Here is a 19,674-nt window from a genome sequence, read left to right on the forward strand (position 1 = left end):
CCTTCGCGGGGGGGGGGGGGGGGAAGGGGGGGGGATGCGGCGCCAGGCCCGCGCCAGCCACCCTGCCCCCACCCCGCAGCCCTACCGCTGCCGTTTTAGGGGGGGCCGGGGACACCGGGACCCCCCCAGTCCCCGGGACGGCCCCCGCTAAGGCTCGGCCTTTGTGCCGTTGCCTGGTAACCGGGCGGGGGATGGGAGGCGGCGGAGTGGGGTGTGCGGTGGGGGGATGCGCGCTGCCGCGGCGCGCCCCCGCCCCACGCTGCATGCTGATGAGCGCCGGGCAGGCGCCCCCCCCTCCCCAGGTTCCCCCCCCCCCCCGCCAAGAGGGTCCGGCCTTTGTGGCGGCGAGGCGAGCCGGGCGCGGCCGCGCTGGCTGCCCGTGGGGTCTCCCCCCGCGGGCCCGTCTCGGGTGGGTTCGGGTGGGCGGGGGGTGTTTCGCGGGGCCCCTGCGGGGAGGGGCGGCGGCAGAGCGGAGGGGCGGGGGAGGGGGGCTTGTTCTGGGCTCTTCGGAAATGGGAGGTGGCTAAGGCGGGCCGCGGCCGGAGCGGGGGGGCGGCGGGGCAGAGGCGGCGGCGGAGCGCGGCGGGAGAGGGGGCGAGAGAGCCGCGGGGCTGGGGGGGGGGCGCTGCCCGCCGCACCCCCGCGCCGCTGCCCCGCCGCCGGCCGGCTGGCGCGGAGGAGACGCGAGAGGAAACGAAGGAAGCGCGGAAAAGGAGGAGGGAGGAAAGGGAGGAAAAAAAAAAGGGGGGGGGGGGGGGGCCGCGTTTAAATCCCTTCCCCCCGCTCCTCGCCGCCTCCATTCCTCCCTTCATTCGACCTCCCCTCCGGAGCCGCCGGTGAGTCTCGCCCGCTCCCCGCCGCTCCCGCCCCGCTTGTCATTCTCGCCCACTCGCTGCATTCTTCCGCGGGTGGTTCCCCCCCTCGGGCCGTCCGTGGGGAGGGGGGCGAGGCTGGGGGGGAACGGCGAAGTTTTCGGGAGGGGGGGGGATGGTGGTTAACCCCCGCGGCGCTGCGGGAGGCCCCCTCGCCGGTGCCCGCGCCGGGGGGGGGGTCGGGATGCCACGGGTCACGGAGGCTGAGCGGGGCGGGGGGCAGCCCCATCCCGCTCCCCGGGTCCCGGCCGCGGCTGGGAGCGCTTGTAAATCACCGCGGGGGGGCACGGCCCGCCCCAGCCCGCCCGGGGCCGCTGCACCTCGGCCGGCAGAGGAGCGCCTTCCCTCCGGAAAGCGGCGAGGGGGCGGGGGGGGGCTCCGCGCCACCGCGGGGGTCCCGGGGCGGGGACACCCCCCGCCGCGCCCCCGGTGTGACGTCAGCGCCCGCGGAGCCCCCCTCCCGTGCAGCAGAAAGTTCGGCGGTGGCGGGGGGGGGGGGGCTCGGTTTGGCGAGGGGGTGTCCAGTGCAGGGCGGGGGGGGGGGCGCGGCGAGGCGGGAGTTGGGAGCTGGCAGCCCGGCGCCGGGCGGGGGGGGACGCCGGGCAGCGCTAGAGGGGCCAGGCTGCCCCCCAAGGGGCCCGATCCTGCCGGGGAGCCTCGCATCGCCCCCCGCGCCCGGGTGCGGGCGGGGGGTTGGGAAATGACGGTTCCAGCGGGACCCGGCCGGGGAATCGCGCGCTAAGAAGTGTGCTGGCGTCCCCCTGCGCTCCTGTGCCAGGCACGGTGGGGCTCGCCCCCCCGGGCACCACCGCCAGCCTGGGGACCCTCTGCTCTGACCCCCTAGGTTGCCACTTGACCAGCTGGGAGCAGACGATCCCCCCGGCATGGGTGCATGGGGGTGGCGTTCATGCTCCCCTGAGCCAGCTGAGACCCCTCGTTGTGGAGGCCTGGTCGCGCCTTCGTTGTTTGGCTTTTTGCAGGAGTGGCCCCTGCGTCCCCCTGCTGCCCTGGTGGCCCTGCCACCCCCGCTGCTGCCTGCCACCGCCTCATCTCCCCTTGCCTGGCAAATTGCTGCTTGTATTTTGCCGAGTGGCCGCTGCGCTGTGGAAGTGGCAGCCATTTGGTCACCCTGGCATTACTTTACGCGCTGCCTTTGCTTGCTGTCGAGTTCTGCCTCCATAGCTATTGTATGTTCCCAAAGTTGCTTTTGAGGCCGGCAGCGTCTGGCTTTGCATGGGTTCTGGCTGCTGTGGCCACCTCGAGTTCAGCGGCCACTTCCTGAATTGCCAGGATGGCTACTGTAAGAATCTGCCTGGCTTTTGTCTGCAGAGCCTGTTTGGCAGTGCAGTGGCTCCCGAGGAGCAGTGTGCCCTTGCCAAGCTCCAGCCGCTAGGACCTGTTGTTGTTACATCTGGTTGTATCGGGTGGGTTGTGCGGGAGCTCTGATGACTTCCAGCACTGAAAAAGTGAGGAGAAAGTAGTGGGCCGTTACGCTGAGGCCGTTACGCTGAGGTGTGTGGCAGGGGAGCGGAGGAGCAGGAGTTGGGAATGCCATCCGCTTGGTGCCCACCGGGATGGGGGAGCGTGGGTATGCACCTGTGTGCCTGAAGCATCGGAGCTCAGCCCTGACTTCCCACCAGGATCAGTGTGCCGGTGCATCAGCCGAGCCCCGTGGCTGCTGGAGGCGGAAGCGGGACCCTCCTTTCTGCCGAGCCCAGGGTGTTGCACATCACCGCTGTGCAGCACGGGCAGCCCCGAGGGGGGCCAGAGCTCCGGGATCGCTACCCGGGGCTGGGAAGCTTGTAAATGTGAATGGCCAGGTTGCTCATCGGAATGAATTCCATCCTTTTTCCCGTTTCTTGGCCAAGCTGTTATTTTGATATTTGTTATCGGTGACTGTACAACCATGGTTGTGTATTTCCCCAGCTTCTTGGGGATGACCTGGTCCTTCAAACCAGACTTTTCCAATTGTGCTTTACGGCGGAGCTTTTCAGGTATGGCCGAGGATTGAACATACAGCGCCGCTGCTCTCGCTTGAAATGATAAAAACCCTCCAAACATTTGAAAATTAAATGTGCTGTGAATCCTAATGAAGAAGATTAACAGGTTTAACCTGCTTCAGTGGCCTGCCTTTACCTCTCTTCATACACATTTACCTCCTCCCCTAGATTCTGTACCCCCTTGGATGCCTCTGGAAGGGCCTCGCGCTCTCACCTTCGGGCTTGCCTGCACAAGGGGGTTGCCAGGAGGTTTCTCCTGGGCATACCTGTGTGCCACAGTAATGATTGGCGTGCAAGGAGCTGCGATTCTGTGGCGTAGTGGGATCACTTACTAAAAGCAACCAGCTCCATGTTTTCCTTCAAGAGGGGGAGCATCACGTCCAGTGGGACTAGATGGTCGCTGTAGGTCCCTTCCAGCTGAAATACTCCATTCTGTTTCTATTTGTAGCCAAAGTGAATCGGTCAGGTTTTCCTCTTGCCAAAGTTTAGCCTCCATCACTCCTTGCATACCTTCCTGATTCCTCCTGGAGCTCCCTTGCATTTGTCAGCCTTTCTTGGGGGGGTTGGGGGGTGGGATGGGATGTGGGGTGTGGAGTCGAGGGGAGCAGTCACTGTGGGATACAGAGCACTAGGGAAGGATTATTTATTTACCAGATCTGGGCTGTAATACCTTTGCAATTGTAGTCTCTGGAGTTGGCCTGAGCATTTATTCAGCCGTGCCCCTCCTTAAATCTCTACCTGAATGTTTACCCAATCATACATTTTTCCTCTTTGGGTGCCTGTCTTTTCTGTAAGCCGCTTTCCTCCTCCACCAGGCCATATCTTTCCCAGCTCTGTTTTTGCTTTCTCCCATTCTCTTTTGGACAAACAAACTAATTTCCTACCTCCATTGGATTTTCTGGTCTCTTTCTCCCTCCACTGGGAGATGCAATGGAAGCATGAGGTGTATTTCCTGTGTTTATCGCTTCATCTCTTCCCTCTGTACTTCTTGAGGACGGTTCCTTGTGAAGTGCTGAATAGTCATGCTTTACAAGTTTCTGAAAGGCCAAGGAGAAGGTGACACGAGCTCTGAGTGTGTTTAAAGGTGGAGGCACCTTTGAAAGAGTCATGCTCCTGTCCAAGTGAGCTACACCCAGGGCACGTATTCTCTGCAGAATCCGCTCACGTGGTCGCTGCCCAAGTCTGGTCGCAGCCGACGGTTCAGCGTGAAGGTGAGATGCTCCATCTCACTGCCTTGCCCGCGTTCCTGAGGCTGCAGCCATGGCTGAGGTGTGTGCTGCCGGGCTGGCCAGGTCCACGTCCCGCTGCTCTGTGTCATGCGGAGCTCAGCACCGGAGCCCTTGCTGTCCTGCCAGCGGTGCGGTGGGACCTTAGGGAGACGCGTGTGGAGGATGATGGGATGGAAGAGGATGTCCCCAGCTCAGGGCTGGAGCTTTGCCTCTCTCCCTTGGGCTGGTTGGCCAGTGCGAGCTTCCAGCACGTGGGGGTAGGTTAAAAGTTTAACACAAGTCAATTTTGTGAGGAAGCGATCCCTTTGGAAGCGGTGCCTGGCTTCCAGTTGTGATGGTGCTCCTGCAGAAATCCATGACAGCCTGTTTTCTGCACTTGTTGTGGCAGCAAACACGGATTTGTTACCGTCTCCTGTAAAAATACCAATGTTTGATTGATTGTTGTGGCAGTGTTTTCACCTATAAACCAAAGGGTAACTGCAGTATCTTCTCTGAGCAATTTCAGCCAATGATGGTCTGTCTGGGCCTCGCTGAAGAAGGGTCGCTGCTTGCTTTCAGTCTTCCTTCATGTCTCTTGCCCTGGTGACATTGTTCATCATAGATCAGTTTAGCTCAAAAATTTTAGTCTTGTACTTCCCTGCCGTGCAAGGCACTTGGCAATGCCCTGCTCCTTCCACAAGGTCTCTCTCTGTTATAGATCACTTCAGCGAAGGTTGCATTTGAGCAACCTTCATCTCTGCGGACAGTGGATTAGATATACTGTGTATATATATATTTAGGTATGTGCATACATGTCACAATATATATATGTAGTATTCTGTATCATATATAATACATGATGTTATATTACACTTTATGTCCAATACACTATGCTATACGTATCAGTATAAAATTTATCTATAGTACAGTATTTTGGATATAGTACTGTTTTTCTTTCAGGTGGTGCACTAGATGAAGTGATTTTTGTCAGAATTATTTAGTTTGCCAGGCATGTGGATAGGGCCCACTCTCCATGAAGAGTGGTTTATCCAGTTACCATTATCCGTCAAGCTTTCCTCATACGTTGCTAGACTGTTGCTTTCAAAGTGCATTTTCACCTGGAGCTAGACCCCATCACCTCTTGGCCAACCTCTCTATGACTGCTAATGACTTTAGTATTGAAAAACCTGTTCTGATCAACTGGCTGGTCCTCTGCCCTGCACAGCCTGTGGCAGGGAATGTCACCTGGTGGTCTTTGCAGGTAAGAGTATTCATTGTAGAATAAAATGGGAAAAAAAAAGCTTTAAGATTTCCAGTGATGTGGGAGATCTCCATGCAGTTTTTTCAAGTGATGATTTTTCCCACTCTTTAGATTTTGCACTATTTCGGTGTGGAATTTGTCTAGCTTCAGCTAGAAGGTTGTCTTGTAGGTTAAAGAGACCTCTCTGCCGTCAGGAATCTTCTCCCTTTGTAGTACTCATAGGCCACCTTCAAGTTGCATTTTGACCTTTTCTCCAATAAGATAAATATCTTGAGCTTCTTAAGGCCCTTACTGTAAGGGGGAGAGAAGTTACTGGACTTCCTTGTTCTTCTTTTGGAAGTTTTGAGTTTGTCAGCATCCTTTTTGGGGTACACGGGTAGAAAACTGCACACGCTACTCCCATCATGGTCCCTCCAACCCTCTGTATAGTCGGGTAAAAACCCATCTCTCTGTTCCTGCTCTTGAAGGTGTTCCTCTTGTTGTGAACTGGTGGGTTTCATTCATTCTGGAGTAGCCCCCTTAGAGGTCTCATGCCAAGCTCCTGTTCGTTTGCCATCAGCCGTTCGTTACAAGGCCTTTTGCAAGCTTTGGTGTATCCTTGGATGTTCATCCTTCAAAGCGCTGTACATTCTTCCATTCTTGGTGTAAAAATCTTCCATAATTACGCTTATCTTTCTGCGTGACCCTGTTGCCAGCTGATCTGTGCCGGAATTTCCATTTCTTCATTTTCTCTCTCACCTGCCCCAGCGCCATCTGCAGACTTCATCCGTGTTTCTGCAATCTTTGTCCAGCCAGTGCCTTCACCACTGCTGGCAACGTTCCATGGCAGGCCGCCATTGCCTGGCCACAGCGAGCTCTGGGGGGCTCATTTTCTGACGGCAGGGCCACCTGTGGGGTCTTCTTGCTGGGACAGGTCATAGCCGTGCCGCAGCCTTCAGCCCGTCACATGCTGCTTGGCAGAGGTTACCCGGGGCATCAAAACCGCTGGGGTGTTCACCTGGCCATCGTGCCTGTTCTCCTGGCAGCCTGGGCCTGGGCTGGGGTCTCTGGGCTGGGGTCTCTGGGCTGGGGTGCCCACTGCGTGGCGGGGCCGTGGCTGCGGTGGTGAGGTGGGCTCGGTGTCCGGGTGGTAGCACTTTGCTGAGAATTGCTTTGGATTCTCTTGGGGTCAGGGAGAATTCTGGATACTTGTGGCTTTTAATCCTTTATTGTATCAGGACTGGGAAGACCTTGGTTTAACCATAAACATCATGTTTTCTGATTGCATAAGGACTGAAATCATACTTTACTGCGAACTTGGTAAAGTTTTTAAGGCCAAATCTCTCCTTCCTCTGGAGGGCGGATTGGCACTAGCACAGGCCCCCAGGCCCCAGGGTGCTCTGTTCTCTGAGGTGTCTCTGGCAACCCCATTTAGCTTTGCAGTCTGCTGTGAACAGGGGGTTTGAGTGGAGACCTCCCACCACCTCTTCCCCTGTAAACCTTCCTGGATGCACCATTGTGTTTCCCTTCCTTCCGCCCCAGAGGTGAGGGCAGGGTTGTCCCACTTGGCCAGTTCTCTAGACCAAGGAAAAGCTGCAGGATCCTGAGCAAGGGATTGGCTCAAAGCTTATCAGTGCCCAGGTCTGCTGTACAGCTGTCCCAGTTTCCATCTCCCTGGCCCCAGTTGTCCTTTCCTTCTGGATCTGTCTGTCCACTTTCATCCTGTCCGGGCACTTGCCCTTTGCATGCACGGCGCTCGCGTTGGCTTTGCTGTCAGCTGTGAATCCCTAGAAACAAAATCCAAAGGGTGTCCCTTGGGTCACTGGCTGCAAAGGCAGAATCACAGAATCATGTGGGTTGGAAAAGACCTTTAAGATCACTGATCCAACTGTTAAGCCATCACTGCCAAGGCCACCACCGAACCACGTCCCTGAGCACCGCACCTGCACGTCTTTTCAATGCTTCCAGGGATGGTGACTCTGCCACCTCCCTGGGCAGCCTGTTCCAGTGCTTGACCACCTTTGGTGAAGAAATTTTTCCTGCTCTCCCACCTAACCCTCCCCTGGCGCAGCTTGAGGCCCTTTCATCTTGTCCTGTCACTTGTTCCCTGGGAGCAGAGACCGACCCCCCTGGCTGCAGCCCCCTGCCAGGCAGCTGTAGGGAGCGATCAGGTCTGCTCCGAGCCCCCTCCCCTCCAGGCTGACCCCCCCCAGCTGCCCTGCAATAGCCTTGTGCCCCAGCCACTTCCCCAGCCCCCTCCCCAGCTCTGGACACGCTCCAGCCCCTCAGTGTCCCCCCTGCCCTAGGGGGCCCAAACTGAGCACAGGATTTGAGGTGTACAGTCCCACCAGTGCAGAGTGCAGGGGGACGGTCACTGCCCCGGTCCTGCTGGCCACACCATCTCTGACACAAGCCAGGATGCTGTTGGCCTTGGCCACCTGGGCACACTGGAGGCTCATGTCCAGCCGGCCGTTAACCAGACCCCCCAGCCCTTTCCTCTGGGCAGTTCCCAGCCCCCTGCCCCAGCCTGTGGGGCTGTGTGGGGCTGGTGTGCCCCACGGGCAGGGCCTGGCACTGAGCCCTGTTGAACCTTGTACAACTGGCCTGGGCCCATCATCCAGCCTGCCCAGACCCCCTGCAGAGCCCTCTTCCCCCCATCATCCAGCCTGCCCAGACCCCCTGCAGAGCCCTCTTCCCCCCATCATCCAGCCTGCTCAGACCCCCTGCAGAGCCCCTGCCCCCCCGGCACGGCAGTGCTCCCCTCAGCTGGGTGTCATCTGCCAGTGGACTGAGGGGGCCCTCAATCCCCTCACCCCGATGGTTGCTAAAGACATCAAACAGCACCGAACCCAGCCCGGAGCCCTGGGGACACCCGTGTACCCGGTGCCAGCGGGAGGTGACTCGATCCACCGGTGCTCCCTGGGCCTGGCCACCCAGCCAGCTCCTCACCCAGCGCAGAGCCCCCTGGCCCGGCCGGGAGCAGCTGGGGTCTCTGGGAGATGCTGTGGGAGATGGTGCCAAAGGCTTTGCTGAGGTCCAGGTAGACACCACCCGCGGCCTGTCCCCCATCCACTGAGCGGGTCACCTTGTCCTAGAAGATCAGGTTCACCAAGCAGGACCTGCTTTCCACAGAAGCGGGACCTGCCTTCCACAGCCCCGAGCTGGCTGGGCCCAATCCCCAGCTGTCCTGCACATGCCGTGTGATGGCACTTGGGAAGAGCTGCTCCATAACCTTCCCTGGCACCGAGGTTGGGCTGGCAGCCTGCGGTGCCCCACGTCCTCTTTCCAGCCCTTCTTGTAGAGGGGCATCACGCTGGCAGACCCCTGCTCAGCTGGGACCCCCGTCAGCCAGGGCTGCTGAGCCGTGATGGAGAGCGGCTCGGTGAGTGCTTCTGCCAGCCCCCTGTGTGCTGGGGGGGTCTCACCCATGGGGTCCCACCTGGTCCCGCAGCCTGGTGTGTGTCTGAGTGGTGCAGCAGGTCACCAACCAGTTCCCCTTGGACTGTGGGAGCCGCATTCTGCTCCCTGTCCCTATCCTCCAGCCCAGGGGCCGGGTGCCACGGGAACAACTGGGCTTACTATTAACAACTGAGGCGAAGGTGGCATTAAGCACCTCAGCCTTCTCCTCACCCTTTGTCGCCATGTTTCCCCCACATCCAATAAAGGATGGAGGCTGTCCTTAGCCCTCCCTTAGTTGCTAAGGTATTTATAGAAACATTTTTAATTGTCTTCTATGGCAGTAGCCAGATGAAGTTCTAGTGGAGGTTTGGCCCTTCTCATTTTCTCCCTGCATAACCTCACGATGTCCCTGTAGTCCCCCCGAGTGGCCTGCCCCTTCTGCCAGGGCTCATGCACCCCTATTTCCCCACGTTCCAGCCAGAGCTCTCTGCTCAGCCAGGCCGGTGGCTCTCTCTGCCACACGTGGGGACAGCCAGCTCCTGCCCCTTGAAAATGTCCCTGAAGAATGCCCAGCCTTCCTTGGGCGCCTTTGCCCTGCAGGGCTGCCGCCCAGGCCCTTTGGGCACTGTGCCACCTGCTTTCTTGTGCAAACATAGTGAAGTCCGTGTAACTAATAATGATTTTATTTTGCCCCGGTTATGCTCCAGGGACATCTGTTCCGGGGCTGCCCCATGTGGCCAGGAATCTTCATATTTCCATCTTTAAGTTGTTGGTGGCTTTTTTATACCCACTTGTTCTTATGCCAACCTCCTTTTTTAGCCTAAATACCCCTTCTGACCCCTTTGTGTTTAGTTTCTGGTGTTCTACAGACAGTAATCACATCACCTCAGCTTTTATTTTGTGAGGTTAAAAAAAGGTAAAGTCTTTATAGGTTCCGTACATAACAGAGAGACTCTTTGTGTCCCTCAGCGTTCTGGAAACAGCTTTCTGCACCTTTTCCAATCTACTTTGATCTTTCCTGATGTTGGGAAACTGAAGCATTATGTGGGCTGCCAGAGGATGTCTGACAAGTGCAATGGTCAGGGGCGTTAATGCCTTCTCTTGTTGCTTGATGATACCTTGCCTGATGTGTTGGAAGTAGCGATGGTGCCCATAGCTGTCCTGTGATGAGTGAATGCCGCTCCTCAGTGCTCCCTACTGATGAGCAGAATCTTATGGCTGACATGCTTGTCACTGGGCACTTTGTGCTATTGAACTTGTTAAAAACGTGCCAGTGACCCTCCTAGGTCCACCTAGTCCAGAGTCCGTGTCTGCAGCAGCAGTTGCTACCAGATCCCTGGGAAGGAGGGTGAATGAAGGCAAGCTCTCATGCTCTTCCTCTGATACTTCTACAGCTTCCAGCTGTTTCCAGCAGAGGGTCTGCCAGAGCTGGATGTGGTTTCTGTCTATTCAGAAAGTGGCAGTTATTCTCTCTTGCATTAAACTCTCCAGTCTTGGGTCAAATGCATGTGGGCTTCTAGCACCCATAGTGTCCTTTGGTTAGAAATTCTGCAGCGACCCACTTCAAGAACTCTTTCTTCTTGTTGGTTTGGAGCTTGTTTCTTTGTCGTGTTATTTGATGGTGCTCAGTTCTTATACTGGAAAAGACAGTGAAAAATGGTTTCCTACCCAACGTCTACTTTTCATATATGGTTTTACAGTCCTTGATCACATCCTCACTTAATAACCTTGTCTCTGGACAGAGATGTCCAACCCACTCAGCCATGCCTCTTCATTTCCCTGTCTAGTTCCTGTGGAAGGAGAGAACTGCATACGTGTTTCAAGATGTGGGAAAGCCATGGGCTTGGGCAAGGGCATAATGGCATTCTCTGTTTTGTTTTCAGTGCCTTTCTCAGAATTTCTAGCACATGGTTCACTTTGTTGATGGCTGCTGAATGCCAAGGTGACATTTTCATAGATCTGCCTCTTGTATCCCAAGGGCATCGCTCTTGAGTGGCACCAGTCAGCTCAGAGTCCATCATTTTATACGTGGAGATGGAGTTGGGTTTTTTTCTCTGTGTGCATTGCTCTGTATTTAGATGGAAGTTCATGTGCCATTTAACCACCCAGTCACTCCTCTTGGAAAGTCCTTCTACAGTTCTCCTCAGTTAGTTCCTCATTATTACCCTCATTAATTTACTTCTGTCAGCCACATTGTCTTCCCTTTTTCTATAGCCATCCTGATTTTGCTTCTTTAGTGGTTTATTCCCTTAAGTTCTCTCTTAAATTGTGATCATCTGCAATACTGACAGTGTCTCCTACTTAATGCCCTTGGGAGGCAGGACATGGATCCTGCGGTGACCCGGCAGGCTTTCTCCCCCCCAGTGCCATGCTTTCAGCACTTTGTCATTCAGATCCCTTTGCAGAGTTTGATCCTTCTAGCTGCTGAGTGTCCCTCTGGTTCTTTTCTCCACTCTGACCAGTCTGCAGGACAGAGGGCTCTACTCAGAGCTGCATCCTTGCCCCGGCCTGCCTCTGCCAGCTTCAGAACGATATGTGTCCTGGTGGAAAGGGGTGGCTGTGCTTGCTGTTGGCTGCTCTGTGGCTGAGGGGAGCGACAGGTGATGCAGCCACTCTGAGTTTGCATCCATCTTCTGGTTTCCTGTGTTCTTGCCCATGACCTGCAGCTGCAGAGTTGCCAGCAATCTCGCCCAGTAAAGACTTGCACCAGAAGTCTGGAACCGTGATGGGCTTACAGGTGGATAACTGCCATCCACAGCAATGAGGAGCCACTGTTCGTGGAGTCACAGTTGCAAGTTGTAACGAGGAAATGAGAAGCAGTCGTGGGTGTTTCTGCACTGGAGTGGGTGTCCTAGGTCAGCTGGAGAAGCTTAGTTCTTGGAGATGTCCGGGACTCGCCTGGAGAAGCCCCTGAGCAACCCCATCTAGAGCTTGAGGTCTGCTGTGCGCAGGAGCTTGGAGCAGAGCCCTGCAGGCATCCCATGCCGGCATCTCCCTTTGAGTCTCTGGGCAGCCAACCTGGGCTGCCTCAGAGTAGTTTGCTTTGCACCCCTTAGCCAGGGACCTCTGTGTGTAAAAAGGCGTGTGAGTACGTGGTGGACCGTTAACCCCTAGCAGCTCCCCAGGTGAGGCGTGCTCAGGCATTGCCAGTACAGAACCAGAACGTGACATAGCCAGCATGGAGAGTGCGGCATGTCCTTGCTCTGCGTCACACGGCCGGGGCTTCATCCCACTGCCAGAGGGGAAAGCCCGGTGTGGTGTGATCTGCTGCCAGCCTGCGTCCCCATGAGATCTGGAGGCTCTCCTCCGGCGAGGCGCTGTGATTCTTCTGAGATTTTAAAGTAGATCTGTTACTTACAGTCATTTTAGTGTGCCCTCAGGAATCGTTTTATGATTAACGTAACCTTCTTTAGTACATCTAGCCTTCATTTAGTGAATCAAACTTTATTTTCAGTCGCTTCTGCAAAAATTAATATCTTCTATGCTGTAAATTAAGCTATTGTTAAATGCATGAATGTTTTTATTATTTAGTACCTCACTTTAGCTCTAATTGTTTTTATTTCACTCCGCTCGTCAGAAAATATTTTTTCTCAAACACGTTTTTTATTGAATGGAGGTTCCAGAATTACAGCTTTCACGCTCAAAGTAATGTTCGTACTCCTCATGGTTGTGCAGAATTAAGAAAACAAAACATTAATATAAACTTAATAAAACATAAACTGGCTTTATCTCCTAAGACTGCCAGCACTCTTCAGGTTTATTTTTAGTACTCTTACTTGGCACCCCTTCCTGAAATGTGAGCATTTTAGTTTTTATTTATTGTACTGGGGGGAAGGAGCACTGAGGTAGCATGGTAAGTCAGTTTGTCAACAAGTACTGTTGACAGGTAAGTCAACAAGTACATACAAGAAAAGGATTAAAGCTGTTGTCTCAGGTCGGGTCACTTTTTCTCATGGGAGATATTTTAGGCATAGATCATAGAATTTTGTTTGGTTGGAAGGGACCTTTAACGATCACCTAGTCCAACCCCCCTGCCATGAGCAGGGACATCTTTCATTAGATCAGATTGCTCAAAGCCCCATCCAGCCTGACCTTGAACTTCACTGATGGGGCATCCCCAGTTTCTCTGGGCATCCTGCTCCAGTGTTTTGCCACTCATAGAATTTTTTTTTTCCTTATGTCCAATCTAAACTTACCATCTTTCCTTTTAAAACTGTTGCTCCTTGTCCTGTCACTGCGGGTCCTGGTAAAAAGTGTCTCTGTCTCTCCATCTTTCTGATAAGCACCTTTAAGCACTGAGAGCTGCAGTGAGGTTCTCCCGGAGCCTTCTCCAGGCTGAACACCCCCAGCTCTCAGCCTGTCTGCACAGCAGAGGACTCCAGCCCCCCTGAGCATCCTCGTGGCCGCCTCTGGACGGGTCTTTATACTGGGTGCCCCGAGCTGGAGGCAGCGCTGCAGGGGGTCTCACCCAAGCAGGGCAGACGGCAGAGCCCCCCCGCTGGCCACGCTGCTGGGGATGCAGCCCAGGGCTCGGCTGGCTCTCTGGGCTGCGAATGCACATGGGCAGCTCATGTCTGTTCTTTCATCCACCAGTGCCCCCAAGTCCTTCTCGGCAGGGCTGCTCTCTGTCCATCCCCCCTCCAGTCTGCACTGGTCCTGCGGATTGCCCCAGCCCAGGTGCAGGACCTTGCACTTGGCCTTGTTGAACTGCATGGGGTTCACATGAGGCCACTCCTCAAGCCCTTCACAGTCCCCCTGGGCAGCATCCCTCCCCTCCAGCACACCAGCTGCACCACTGGGCTTGGTGTCATCCGCAAACGTGCTGAGGGTGCGCTCCATCCCACGCTCTGTGTCATTGGAGAAGACATTAAGTAGTATTGGTGCCAGTACGGACCCTTGAGGGACACCACTCGTTACTGGTTTCCACTTGGACATTGAGCTGTTGACTGTAACTCTTTGGACAAGACCATCCATCCATGCCTTATCCATCAAACCTGTATCTCTCCGATTTAGCTGTGAGAATGTTGTGGGGGACTGTATCAAAGGCCCAAGAGAAGTCCAGGTAGATGATGTCCGTAGCTCTTCCCTTGTCCACCGATGCAGTTACTCTGTCATAGGAGACCGCTAGGTTTGTCAGGTACAACTTCCCTTGGTGGAGCCATGTTGGCTGTCTGATCACCTCCGTATCCTCCATATGTTTTGACATGCCTTCCAGGAGGATCTGCTCTGTGAGCTTACTGGGCTCACAGACTGGTGAGGCTGACCGGTTGGTGGTTCCCTATTACCCTGTTCAGAAGTGGGTGCAGTATTCCCCTTCCTCCAGTCACTGGAGACTGCCTGACTGCCGTGACTTTTAAAATATGATGGAGAGCGGTTTGGCAGCTGCATCAGCCGGTTCCCTCAGGAGCCCGGGACGTATCTCACCGGGTCCCGTGGGCTTGTCTGTGTTCAGCTCCAACCTGATCTGTTGTGCTGATGGGATCGTGAATCTGCTTTTCACTTACACACACAGGTAGATCTAAAGCAAGAGAGTTCATTCAGCTTGTATATTAAAGTCTCTGTAGTTTGCCCTTCAGTACAGAATGGAGTTTCTGAAAGTGCATACATTTGCATTTATCGATTATTTTAAAACATTTCATAGTGACCCATTTTATGCGATATTTTGAAGATAGAGGAATCCAATGAAATTCCAGTACCTTACCAGCACAGAATCATTTTTTTAATAGAAAATGACAAAAATTGACAACTGTCACTGGTTTTATACGGAACTATTTTTATACTGAATTTGTATTTTGATTTCTGCACAGTAATAGACATTTTCACTTGTTGCAGGCATTTCTGTCTTAGGTTTGCCGCGTAACACGGGGCTGCCAAGGCTCCCTAGCGGGGCAGGTCTCAGCCCTTCCTGGCCATGTCCAGCGGCTGCTGGTGGTGGGATGCTGGTGGGATACTCCTGTCGCACACACAGCATGGGGGGTGCTCCGATGGCAGTGTGCATGTGTGCAGTGGTGCAGGCAGCCAGGGAAAGCTTCAGATAACGCTGCCTTCAGCCTGGGCTCGTGAGTATTTCAGTCCCCTGAGATCCTCCAGCTCCACTTGAGTATTGCAGGAGGATGTAGTTAAGCTCCATCCACTTGGTCAGCAAGAGTTTTGACTGGAGTGTGATTATTTGACCAGGTTTGTAGCCTTATTCCTTGATTAATCCCCCCTCTAGCCCGAGTTCACAGCCCCTGCATCCACCCGGTCTTGTAATTATTTTGCAGGAGACAGGAAAATGCCTGTGTTTCAAAACTACCTTTCGGTTGGTGTCACGTAAATATATTTCTTTGTAACAAAATTTACTGAGTAAAAAATTCTGCAAGTGATGGGACTATTCACACCCATGATGATACTGGCCACAAGCGTCCGGGCACTGCCATCTTGGTATTCAACCATTTTGCCATCCTAATCCCTTTGCTCACACAATCATTTTCACTCTTACAGTGATGTCACGCTACATGTAGATATCATAAGAGTGTGAGATGCCACCTGAACCCTGACGCGTTCATTCACTGCTAACACTGCACACAGTGCTCTTCTCCCTCCTTCCCTCCCTTTCTCCACCAGATGATGGTACGATGCCAGGGTTCAAGCATGAAGTCAGATAATTAGCGATTGGGAAATGTTGAGCTTCGGATAGTCTAATTGCAGGATTTTGGATGAAACCTTATGTTTCCAAGATGCTATACAGTTGTTAAACCTGATTACATTTCTGGGAATTTTCCCTTCATTTTATAAAATGAAAGAGGTGGAGACAGGAATTAAAAGTGCCTGGGACCATCATTCACTGGACAGTTTGTGTGTGTGCATATATATACATATATCTATATATATCTATCTATGTGCCAGCTTCTGACCTGCCACCCCCGGTGCATGTTCCCTGGCTGTGCTGCTTGGGTGGGCACTCCCTTCTGAGCAACCTTTACCTGTCCAGGGGGACCCATCAGTTATCGTCTCATTTTACGTTCAGGACGCTTCCCAGCATCTACGACGTGTTAGAAAGCAGCTGTGTTCATTTTGCTGCCCGGGTTCCTCCCTCCAGTCCTAACCCATCCCTTTGCAGAAGGGGGAAGAGAAAAACCAGGATGGGAACACAGAGCTAATGAATTGCAGAGAAGCAGACTCCATTTAATTCTCAACATCTTCTGACTTCTGAGTCCCTGCCTTTGCATGCCAAATGCCTTTGATTTCACAAAGGATTTTGGATGCAGTCCTTACATTTCAAAAAATGACTTGAGGAATAGTCACTGTGTACTTTCAACAGTTCCCAACTGAAGCAAACAAGAGGTTTGAACTTCAGAGCATCTATACTTAGACTAAAGGAGGAACTTCACTGGTTCCTTACTTCAAACTTATTTTCCATGGGCTTAGCATCTAGTGGAAGACAGTGCTGGCTGTGTCAGTAGGAACTGCACGGGCCCAGCACTGGTGCACAGCACCGTCTGTCCATTTGGGATGGTGTTCCTTGGTACGGTCTTTGGCCTGTGCCAGCGCGTGCTCTCCCAGACGATGCCCAAGTGTGTTTTGGGAGCTGGTGTAGCAGCTTGCCGATGGCCAGTGGCCAGGCTAGATGCATCCGTCCCTCTTAGGGGAGGGTGGGGGAATTCTGCCATCCAGATGCAAGCTGTGTGATGCCAGTCACCCCTGGGACCAGAGGACAGGCACTGTCCCTTTTTGTTTAAAAGCAGAGATGCTGTCACATTGCCCCTTCTTGCAGCATTTGTGGGCCTGATGGGCAGCAGAGCTTTTAATTAATTTCTTCTTTGAGACTGAGAGGCAGCCATGCACCTCTCTGTCTTTGCCCTCGGTGCCTCCCTCTGGTGCGTGTCCCACCAGGCAGTGCCCAAGCAGAGCCTTGGTGGGGAGAGGGGCTCCGTCCATGCTGTTCCCTCCACCCCAGGTCATGGTGGGGTAGCTCAGGGTGGGCTCCTGTGTCGTCCCCTCCTGCCTGCTGCACCTCCCCTCCTGCTGGGACCAGGCTGGAATCCACCTGAGCTTATGGGACGTTACAGTTCGAGAAGATCAAGGGTGGAAGGTAATAAAACCAAGCAGATGTTTTATTTTTCCCCTGAGAGAGGAGTAGTACAAAAGAAGGGGAAGGGACCACGGTAACTGCTGAGAACTGAGTGCCAGCAGCTAATCTCAGTGAGGACTGGGTCAGGCCTCAAATGTCTGCTAGCTGAAGAAATGCTGCTGAAGTAATGGTGGCGTTGGCTCTTCAGTGGTGTGGGTGCTGGGAGCCTTCAGCTCCCTCCTCTTGCACTAGCCCCAGGGAGGCTGGCTGGACCCTGGCTGCCTGTGACCTTCCCAGGGAGCCTGGGGCCCCGGACTTGCCAGCCTGTCCTGCTGTGCCACTGAGCATCAGCTGAAGTGACAGAGCCCTTCAGCCCGCTGCTGGGCTCGGAGGCACTTCCCAGGCTTGCCCGTCACTGGGAATTGCCTCACTGCTGCTGGGACGTAGCTGCGCGCGCAGGCCCGGCAGGCACGAGCCTCGTGTGGCCCGTTTGCCATTCACAGCCCGGCCAGGCCACCAGACGCCATCCCAGGCGGCTCTGCCCTGCTCCTGTTTCCCTCTACCTCTCTTGCCATCTAGGAAGGTTTATTTTCTCAAACCCCCAGTCTAACGTGTACATGCTCTACTGAGCCCAGGGCAAACATTCACTGGACTTCCTAGGAGACCACGGGTGCATACTGAAGTAGGTAAAATTTGAGTGCATCTCATCTGCAATGGGCCTGGTTCCGCGTTTGTTACCTGTGAAGAGTAACCCTGCGCTGCAGCCTGGGAAGGAGGGAGCGTACCTGCATCCTTCGGTAGAAGGGGGGCTGGAGCCCCTGATTTCTTGGCTGCCTGTGCAGGACGATACTTCTCTGGGAAAGGAGAATGACCTGGGAGCTGGGGAGGAGGAGGAGGAGTGGGATCCATTTTGGATCCCATGTGGGGATGCCTGTTGAGTGTGCGTTGGTCGCAGGAGACTGCACCAGGGCTTACGCGAGAACATGGAGGGGTTTGGGCAGTAAGCCAAGCCAAGCTGGGCTGTATGAAACGCAAACAGAAAATAGCAATTTGCAGTGCCTCGTAACTCTGTCAAACCTGGAAAGGGCTTCACAGGGCCAGGAGAAGGTTATCCCTTCGGCAGCAGCCCTGCCAAATGTCTCATTTCCTTTCCAAAACCACAGAGCCCTAAGAACTCTTCTGAGACATTTATTTACAGGGATCTTTGGTGATGGGAAGGGTTAGGTGTAACTTTGTTAATTGTCAAGGCTCATGCTGCAAGCTTTTATTTCATGGATGTTAAAATTAGAAGGTGGTGGTGTGATCCTCTCACCTGGCCTGTGCTGTAATGGCTGCTGTATTGTGCCTAATAATGTGTGTGCATCAACTCTTGTTACATATTTTAGAAAAGTTTTCACTCTCTAAGTGTAGAAACTTCTGCCCCGGTGGTTAATTACATCTACTGAAACATACCCGCTTGCTGCTGGCTTTGTTTGGTACCACATACTCAGTGGCCGGCGTAAGTGCCAAGTCAGTATCTCTTAAAAAAGGGAAGTTTCAGTGTGAGCTTGCCTGCCTCTTACTTCTCTGACTTACTTCTTTGGGTAGAAGACTAAAAAATCATCATTACAGGGTTGCTGGGAAGCTGAAGCGAGACCTGTGCGTTGAGTGATGTCAGGTTCTGTGGTGTGGGAGGTGTGGGTGCATCCCTGCTGCATGGCAGAGCAGCAGCAGGCTGGGGATGCACTGTGCTGCTGCGCGCTCAGGGCTGAGCTGTTGCTTGCGGGCTGCCAGCACGGCGCATGCTGAGCGCGGGTTGCATTAGGATCGCCTTACTCCCCATGCTTGCTTCATGTGAGCAATGTTAATTCTAGATACTTATCTGGAATAGCATCGGTGTAACTGGCTGAATGAGCAACCGAAGGCCAAAGTATGACAGAAATGTGAGGCTGTATAACGTGTCAGCTGGTAGGGATTAGGAGAGTGCTCTGCCTCTATTAGGTCAGTTATAAACCATCGTAAGCTACTTCTCTATTAAAGAAGAGATCTCAGTTAATGAATTGCTGTGTGTGGGAATTAATGCTGGATGAGTCCCCTGTGGCTTTCATAATGAGGGTCAAATAAAATATTAATGAAATTAAAACAAACAAATCCCCTGTTCTTCCCAAGTACCTTCTGGGTGGGTTTCTTTAAGCGTTGGTCAGGGGAGATGCGGGGACTCAGAACAGAGAGGCCAGTGTCCTTACTTGCTTGTCACAGGCAGGGAGACGGAGGCGGAGGGAGGCAGCGACCCGGGGCAGTGTGGTCCAGCAGCAGGGCTGCATGGGGGGCAAGAGTTCTCCTCTCTGGTGCCTTTGCTCTGATCCCTGGTTTCAGCTGCCTTCTCGGAGAGGTGAGAGTGCACCCAGGCTGCTCCTGCACTGGCCAGCTGGAAGCTGATCTTTCCAGGTCTGGGGTGTCCTTTAGGAGTCCCAGATCTGAAGTTGTCTTATTCACAAAACGCAGTGCTTCCAGCTCAGAGAATATAACCTAGGAGATGTGGCTCTTTTCTCCTGATGCCTCAGCCACGGGGCACATTTTTGTGTCTTGCAGGTTGTCCATGCCGGAGGCCCGAGTACAGGAGCTCAGGTGGCAGGTTGGGGTAGAGCAGTTGCTTTTTGGTTATGTCTGTGCAGTGCAAAAAATCTTAAGCTGGATGGAGCCAAGGAAACGAGTTTCAGGAGCAGCATCCCTGAATCGCTTCAGTCCAGTTCCCAGGCTAACGCAATCATGGTGCTTTCGTACTCCAACCCAGGCACTCAGTGGCATAACAGGGTGCCAAGTGTCTTAGCGGTGCTTTTGGACACGGCACAAAGCTGTAAATGTATTCACAGCGTTTGGGATGTACTCTGCATCTCTGGGCAGGACTGTGGAACGCCGGGAA

The 19,674-nt window shown here is 54.1% G+C and overlaps 1 protein-coding gene across 1 annotated transcript in view; it reads left to right on the top strand.

The window, feature by feature from the left end:
- Positions 1-579: 579 nt before the first annotated feature.
- Positions 580-19,674, top strand: part of ATN1 (atrophin 1) — a 28,741-nt gene continuing 9,646 nt past the window's right edge. Inside the window, exon 1 of the mRNA XM_037390091.1 lies at positions 580-836. The gene's annotated coding sequence lies outside the window, so the exon portion shown is untranslated. The remainder of the gene's footprint in view (positions 837-19,674) is intronic.

This window comes from Falco rusticolus, chromosome 5, assembly GCF_015220075.1.
Source record: "Falco rusticolus isolate bFalRus1 chromosome 5, bFalRus1.pri, whole genome shotgun sequence".
Classification (NCBI taxonomy): domain Eukaryota; kingdom Metazoa; phylum Chordata; class Aves; order Falconiformes; family Falconidae; genus Falco; species Falco rusticolus.